The 7,786-nt window shown below is 36.1% G+C and overlaps 1 non-coding gene across 1 annotated transcript; it reads left to right on the top strand.

Annotated features, from left to right (window-relative positions):
• Positions 1 to 7,430: 7,430 nt before the first annotated feature.
• On the top strand, positions 7,431 to 7,535 carry LOC122104497. The gene has a single exon (XR_006146946.1). It is a non-coding gene; the product is annotated as a U6 spliceosomal RNA (small nuclear RNA).
• The last annotated feature ends 251 nt before the right edge of the window (positions 7,536 to 7,786 follow it).

Raw genomic sequence — 7,786 nt, forward strand, 5'->3', positions numbered from 1 at the left:
AATTAACCAGAGCCGGGAGGTCAATATATTAAGAAGCCTGCCCATCTAATGTCCATACTTGTCTACTTTTAACTGGAAAACAATTTACATTCTTACCTGGAAAAGAATTTACATTCTTACCTTTGTTACCTGAATTCTCCTCTACCTAGTCACCAGATAGGGACATTTCTACCAACATTTTTCAGCCCCAAATCCTTCCTCTTGCCATTTATTTGCTCTCTAATATTTTTTCCAGACCCTCAATGCCTCATGAGACTTTCTCCAGACTTCATCCAAGAGACTTGTCTCCTCCAGACTTCATCTATGGACTCACGCCCACCAAGGGACAGCTGCAGCTCACTGCCTTCTCTGGGAGGGAACAAAATTCTAGCCTTTTACTCCTAATTTCCCACCCCTTGTTAGCAGGAAGTAGCCAGAGAGAATCCATGCCCTATTTCATGATTACTAAAAGGCTGGAATGTAAGGTCTGCTCCTGGATGGCAAGCAGACTCTACCCTCCTTGCAGCAAAGTCTCTACCTAGTACCTGCATTACCTAGGCAACTGGCACACCTGGAAGAGGTCACATCTGAATTTGATGTCACCATATCTTTTCCACCCATACCCTAGATAAGGCCTACCCCAGGCGTAGTTGCTTTTTTCCCAGGTCTTGCCCAGGCCTTTCCCAGCTGTATGGAGGGCCAACATGGCTTGGTGCCAGCCGAAATGATGAATAAACCTACCCCTTACCTGAATACCACGTGCATGGTGTGGTTCTTACTCAAACTCTCTTTACAAACCTAACAATCTGGGCGTTAATTTTGAATGTTTACTCTATACCACCTAAGCCACACCTTCACTTCTTCCTTTTACTACAAGTGAAGAATCTCTTAGGTTTATCTACTTGGGATAGCATCGAATTGCAATTATCAAATTTGAACCTACCTAGTATCTAGCTGTAAGCCACTGGTGCTCTGCTAGAACTCACTTCTTAAGAATAAATATTCACAAAAAGAGGAGAAAACATATTTTTTCAATTACTTACGTGTTGTCAGATAAACCAAATCACTTGCTACTGGAAGAGAAAAAGAGAGAAGATAGGGATGAATATGGAGGAGAGACTCTCAAAGAAAGAAGAAGGGAAGGGAGGGTAAATGAGGGGAGAGGAGGGGAAGGATGAAGAGGAAAGGAGGGGGGAGCTGAGTAGAATTTTCTACTCCTCACTAAGGTATTGTTGAACAATCAGTGCCTTTATATAAAATATATAATATATAAAATACCAATTTACATGTAATAAAATACCAATTTACGTGTATAAATTGGTATAAAATACCAATTTACATGTAATAACCTGTTAGTGTGCTTACTCCTGCACGAAGGAAGCCACAGTTAGGTTTCTGTTACAGAGAAGGCAAAAGTACACAATTTTAAGTGATTCTCAGAAACAATAACTGATATGCCAGGAATGCTACCTTACCCAAGCATTACTCTTGTTCCCTGCTCCAGTCTTCCTCTCAACAAGAATAGCAGAAACAGAAGAGGAAGGAGATATCTGAGTAACGATCATCTTTCTGTTTACCCTCATCAATTTACCCTCATCCTCTCAAACACTAAAGCCAAAGGAGACTTAACCTGAAGTAGTGGGGGAAATTGGAGGGGGGAAAGTTCATTCTAAATGTGAAAGAGTTTAAATAATTGCGACAGCATTCCAAATATTGAAATAAAACCTTTTCAATTATTAATAAAAAGTAATTCTAAATTTATTGAAAATTTAGAAGACTACAGGGCTCACTACATAGTGGAATCTGCATAATTTAAACTGACTCCTGCTTCTATCATCAAAAATTGAAAATCATCCCTAAACTTCCAATGCTAGGTAAATTACACTTAAACTATGTGGATATAATGCAAAAACATGACTTTAAATTTAGACTGTTGAAGTGATAAGTGATGGAAATTAATGATGGATAGCATAGTGTTGAGAGCATGGAAATTATTTTCCTTCCATCTACAGTGTGTAGAGAAGAAAAAAGCTCTATTGGATGGTCCTGAAGGTCCAATTCTAAATTTAGGACAGAAGGTGAATAGTAAAGGAGACCTGTCTCAGCCATTCATAGATTAGAAATATAGAGAAATATCCTCATTTATGTAGTTCAAACATGGAAGTGAGGATGTGGCAAGCACAAAGCCCAATCCCAAAGGCAGAGATATTTAACAAAATACCATGAAGTTGAAATAAGTCTTAAATAAGGAGCTGGGCTTAAAGGGAGTAGAGCAGAAGAATGGAGAAGGAAATGGTGGACTCATATACTCATATCACTCAATGTACATATGTGAGAATATAAGTAGGAAACTTGAAGGGATAGGTGGGGTTGGGTTAACGGAAGGAAGAAAATTGGAAGGATTGTCAATGATCCAGATGTATTGTACATTGAAATGTACATACCCTCTATTCCACACTGACATGATGGATCAAAGCCCATTTGCACAACTAGCTAAAGAGTAAAAAAATTTTGGTTTTAATATTAAGAGACCAGAAGCATAAACATTTAGAGATAAATAAAAGGATATCATTGACATATTGTTGAGGCTAGTGCACTTTTCAATATACAAATTGTCAAGCCTGCTGAAAATGAAATTTTTATTTTGCCAATTCTTTTTGCAAATTTCTTAAAATATAGAGAACCAAATTCCAACATCCCTTCACTTTCAATAAAAGTGTTATAGGTTTCTCGGTTGTTTCTAAATTTCTTAATGTAATGCATTGGAACTAATTTCATTCCACATTTAAATTTAAATTTTAAATCACTGAAGTCTTTTTAAATCCTCTCACTCAGGCACAGGTATGGATAGATAACTGATGTGTGCAGAATCAGAATTATTCAGAAGGCTGTAAATGGATACTTACCTAGTTTTTTCTCTGCTGTATCATAGAATACAGACTGTTCTAATTGGAAAAAGTTAGCTGTCCCAGGTTTTGTGCATATAAACACTCCATCAACATTTTGTTATTAGAGGATTATTCAAGTTTAGCTATATGTTGATTAGATAATGACTGAGAATGACAGAAAGGTGAGGGAAAACCATTTACACTTCAGTGAGGTGCTGACTTGTGTTTCACAAAGTGTTATGAAAGCTCTCCATGAGGAATCTAGCAGCTGCATTTCTAAAAAGTCCTTGGGTTGTTACACTTTCTGATGATGTATCAATTCAAGTACTTCTCGTTGGAGTTCCAAACTATTCAATGATGCTGAAATAGTTCTTTGTTACATTTTGCAGACCGGTCTTGGTGATGAAATGTGTGCTTTTCAATATTGCTCTCCCAATCCCATTCACAAAACACAGACAAAAACTATGTGAAAAAAGTTGTATTTGTTGACAGTGCATATGCTTTTATTTTTATTACAAACATAGAATATAGTAAAAATTTTCATAGCAATTACACTGCACTAGGTTGTGGGCAGATTCTAATGTTAGTAATATACTGTGTTCACTTGGAGAATTTGAGTATCCAAAGTTTTAATATGCCTGTGGTCCTAAAAGCAATACCTTACTGATATTGAGTGACAAATACAACTTCCTATAAGTACAGAAGTTTTCCTTGTATCTTTTTAATATACAGATGGGTTACAGTTACATAAGTAATGAGTACACTTCTTTTTTTTTCTTTATTGTCGGTCGTGGGGCTTGAACTCTGGACCTCAGTGTTGTCTCTCAGCTCTTCAGCTCAAGGCTAGTGCTCTACTATTTGAGCTACAGCACGACTTCCGGTTTTCTGGTGGTTTATTGTAGATAAGAGTTTCACGGACGTTCTTGCCCGGGCTGGCTTTGAACTGCGACCCTCAGATCTCAGCCTCCTGAGTAGCTAGGATTACAGGCTTGAGCCACCGGCGCCTGGAATAAGTAAATTTCTAATTGAGAGTTTTTACCCCCTCCTTTGTTTTCCCCTTACTATCCCTTCTCTTCAGAACACCCCAACTCATCCCTCCACTCCGTCTCTGATAAAGTGTCTTGTACATCTCATTGTTATAAGGAGTCAAATTGTATCCTTTCCTTGTATCTTAAATGAAGAAATGCTAGCTTGATTTATACTGATTCTACTTGTGTAGACACACCTAAAATCACTCGCTAAGTCCAAGAGCATATAAATGAAATGCACATCATTTATTGTCAGTCGGTATAGTTGTGTTCTACACATTTATTGAGAGGTAACAAATTATTCTCAAACTTTACTACATTAAAAATATTTTCTTCATTTCTTATTTCCTTGGCCAGGAAATCAGCAAGATCTCAGTCAGCATTTCTCTCATAGGAGTTTTCACACAGGTTGGTGAAATGTTGACCTGAGCTCCAGTCTTCTGAGGACTCACTCATCTGCTTAGGAATTGATGCTGGCTGTTGGAAAAGAGTTCAAGGAAGGATGCCTTAAAGTCTTAATATTTTATTCTTTACCTGTCTTTAAGAGCAAGCATTCCGTGGGGAGCAAGGAGACACCATATGATTTTTACATACTGAGATTTCTGAGTGACTTGATATCCCTTGTACTGCATTTTGCAATTCGAATCTACCAGAACCTACCAGTTTTAAGAGATAAGAGGAGTGGTAAAGGAACTCTTAGAGACAAATGTATCTTCAACATAATTTGTTCCGAGCGTTCCATCTAAGGCATATTCGACAAATAGTGAAACTTGTGTTGCCTGTAACTATGTATCTTTCTTTATGTGTGCATGTATACATATGTTTACATATGTGTGTATTTCTGTGTATAGTAACATACATGTGTACATATATAAGGGCAAATGAAGACATATATGCATATATAAATATACATATATAAATATACATATATAAATATATGTACAAGAATATATATATATATATGTATATATATATATAAAGTGTTCAGTGATTTAATCTATAGTTCCCAGCACATTGTCATTCTCACAAAGTGTACATGATAAACTGCTCTGAGGATCTGTGCTCTATGATGGGCATCCTTTGTACTCACTTCCCCCATTACCTTGTTTTTCATCCCTGTGAACAACTTTGGTCTACTTTCCATAGGATAGCTTTGTTTTCATTACATGTAGTTACTTTTGCAGTCTCAACTCTCTAATAATGCTGCTTCAGCCTAGGGCTAAGATTTTAGGTGTGGACATTTAATATCCCTCCTGATTCAGACTGTACTTGATGTTTTTTTTAAATAAATATTTTGTTCTTCAATGAAAAAGGTTGTTTGTCAAAGAAAAAGAACTTTTAGGTCACAAGTTAAAATATCTTATCCATCCCAATGATTCTTATGAGATAAAATTTGTAATAGTATTAAAAATGAGCAGGAATTCCAGATCTGTTGTTTTGCCATTTAGAATGGCAAAGAATAACATCACATCACTCTTATAATTCTTAAAGAATGCAAGGGAAACTGTTGGTCCCTATATGTTCCCACAAATTCAGTAGATCTTGAAGGATAATAGTAGACAGCAGAAATTCTAAGTAGCAGACATGGAGAATGAAAGAGAAAGAGAGGAATGAGAGAGTGTGAAAGAGGGAGAGAAATATCATAATACTGAAAGTACATAACAGATAAACAAGAGATGTATGAGAATATTCATACTGCTATCTTTAGATTCTACATGTATATTTGAAAGTATTTCATGTATGATAACCCATCAATATAAAATATAAAATGATTTTGATAAAAAAATAAAAATGATGCAGAAGATATTATAAATGCAAAAACAATCTTCACAGAAGCAAACTCTAAGAAATATCTCAAAACTTTGAAAAGGATAAAGTGGCTGAAAGTAGAATAAATTTAGAAGTATAACAATTCAAAAAATATAAAAGATATCCATATATTTCAGTATATAACCCAAAGCAGAAAGCAAATGTTGTTTAGATGATTTTTTTAAAACACAGTCTCTCAGGTGCTGGGAAGGTGGCTCAGTGGTACAGTGCTTGCCTTGCATGCATGAGGCCCTGAGTTTGATTCCTCAGCACCATGTAAGTAGAAAAAGACAGAAGTGGTGCTGTGGCTCAAGTGGTAGCGCTCGCCTTGAGCTTAGGGACAGCACTCAGGCCCCAGTGTTCAAGCCCCATGACCAACAAAATCAAAATAAAAAACAAACCAAAACAAAACACCGTTTCTCACTTTTGTGGCCTCAACTCTGTAATGATGCTGCTTCAGCTTAGGGGTAAGATTTTATGTGTGGATATTTAATATCCCTCCTGATTCAGACTGTACTTGATATTTTTTTAAATAAATATTTTGTTCTTCATTTTCTTTTTTGTAAATTCACATGCACCTATAAAAAATGATTTGGCCATCCCAGTAACCTTCTCAATGTACCCCCTGATGACGACTTACAAAAAGTTGTATTATATTACAAGGAAAACAATGCTACCAGTAAGAAAAACAATATCTAAATATTAATGATTAATAAAATTAAAAAACCAAACAGTTACCAGTGTTTTCAGTATTTGAAGTGTACTACATAGCAGATTTTACTATTTTCTCATATTCCTGTACATTTAAAACTGGATAAGATTATGATGTTTAACAAGAGTTTTATAGGCTATAAATAGTCTTTAAAGTTATCCACTAAGATTATTTTATATGACTCATCTCAGCATTTGTATATGGCTTATATCACCATTTGTTCCTCACTAACATATAAAGTAAGGAAGCCCTAAATTTAACAGAAACTGTGTAATTAACAAAGTTTTAACTCTTCACTCTGCTTCTTTACACAAATACTTTGCAACTTCTCATTAGTAATATTTCTTTTTTTGTTTGTTTGTTTGTTTTTGTTTTTGTTTGGTCCAGTCGTGGGGCCTGAACTCTGGGCCTGGGCGCTGTCCCTCAGCTCTTCAGCTCAAGGCTAGCGTTCTGCCACTTGAGCCACAGCGCCACTTCCGGCTTTTTTCTTTTTGCTTATGTGGTGCTGAGGAATCGAACCCAGGGCCTCATGCATGCAAGGCAAGTGCTCTACCACTGAGACCACCTTCCCAGCCCTCAGTAGTAATATTTCTATAAACTGAAATGGACATACTTAGTTGCATATGTCTGCTACTATAAATCTTAAATACTTTATAGAAAAGTTTTATGACCTGCCAAACAGTCCTAATTTTGGCATATATAAGCAAATTCCCAAAATTAAATACTCTAAAACATTAAAACTTTTTAACAAACCTGAACACTTGCTGCAGTGTTCATTGTGACAGGTGCCTTGTATAGAATAATTGAATTCCTCCTCCTACACATCTCTTGAACAACAAATATCTGGAATTATTTTGTTTTTGACATGTGAATCTTGACTATTCTTAAATGTGTGCTTATGTAAGAAATACATTGTTCTAAAATTTCACAAGAATTCTTTTGAATTTACTTCTTTTGAAGTTTAAGAAAATCAGTTTAAGAAAATCAGTTCCAGTTTACATATAAAAATGTACTGTGCACAATTCAGCAGCACATTAAAAAAATGGAACAATACAGAGAAGATTAGCATGGCCTCTGCACAAGGTCGACATGCAAATTCGTGAAGCTTTTCATATTTTTACAACATCAGACGCTGGAGAGGATGTGGCCACAAGGGGACCCTATGGCATTCTTGGTGGGAGTGTAAACTTGTTCTACCATTTTGGAAAGCAGTATGGAGGCTCCTCAAAAGACTCCATATAAAGCTCCTCTGTGACCCAGCAATCCCACTTTTGGGGATTTACAAACAAGACCATACTAAAACTACCAGCACAACTATGTTTACTGCAGCATTATTTACCATAGCTAAGATATGGAGCCCACCCCGTTGG

Source organism: Dipodomys spectabilis, unplaced genomic scaffold (genome assembly GCF_019054845.1).
Source record: "Dipodomys spectabilis isolate Male_0828 unplaced genomic scaffold, ASM1905484v1 ptg000025l, whole genome shotgun sequence".
NCBI lineage: Eukaryota > Metazoa > Chordata > Mammalia > Rodentia > Heteromyidae > Dipodomys > Dipodomys spectabilis.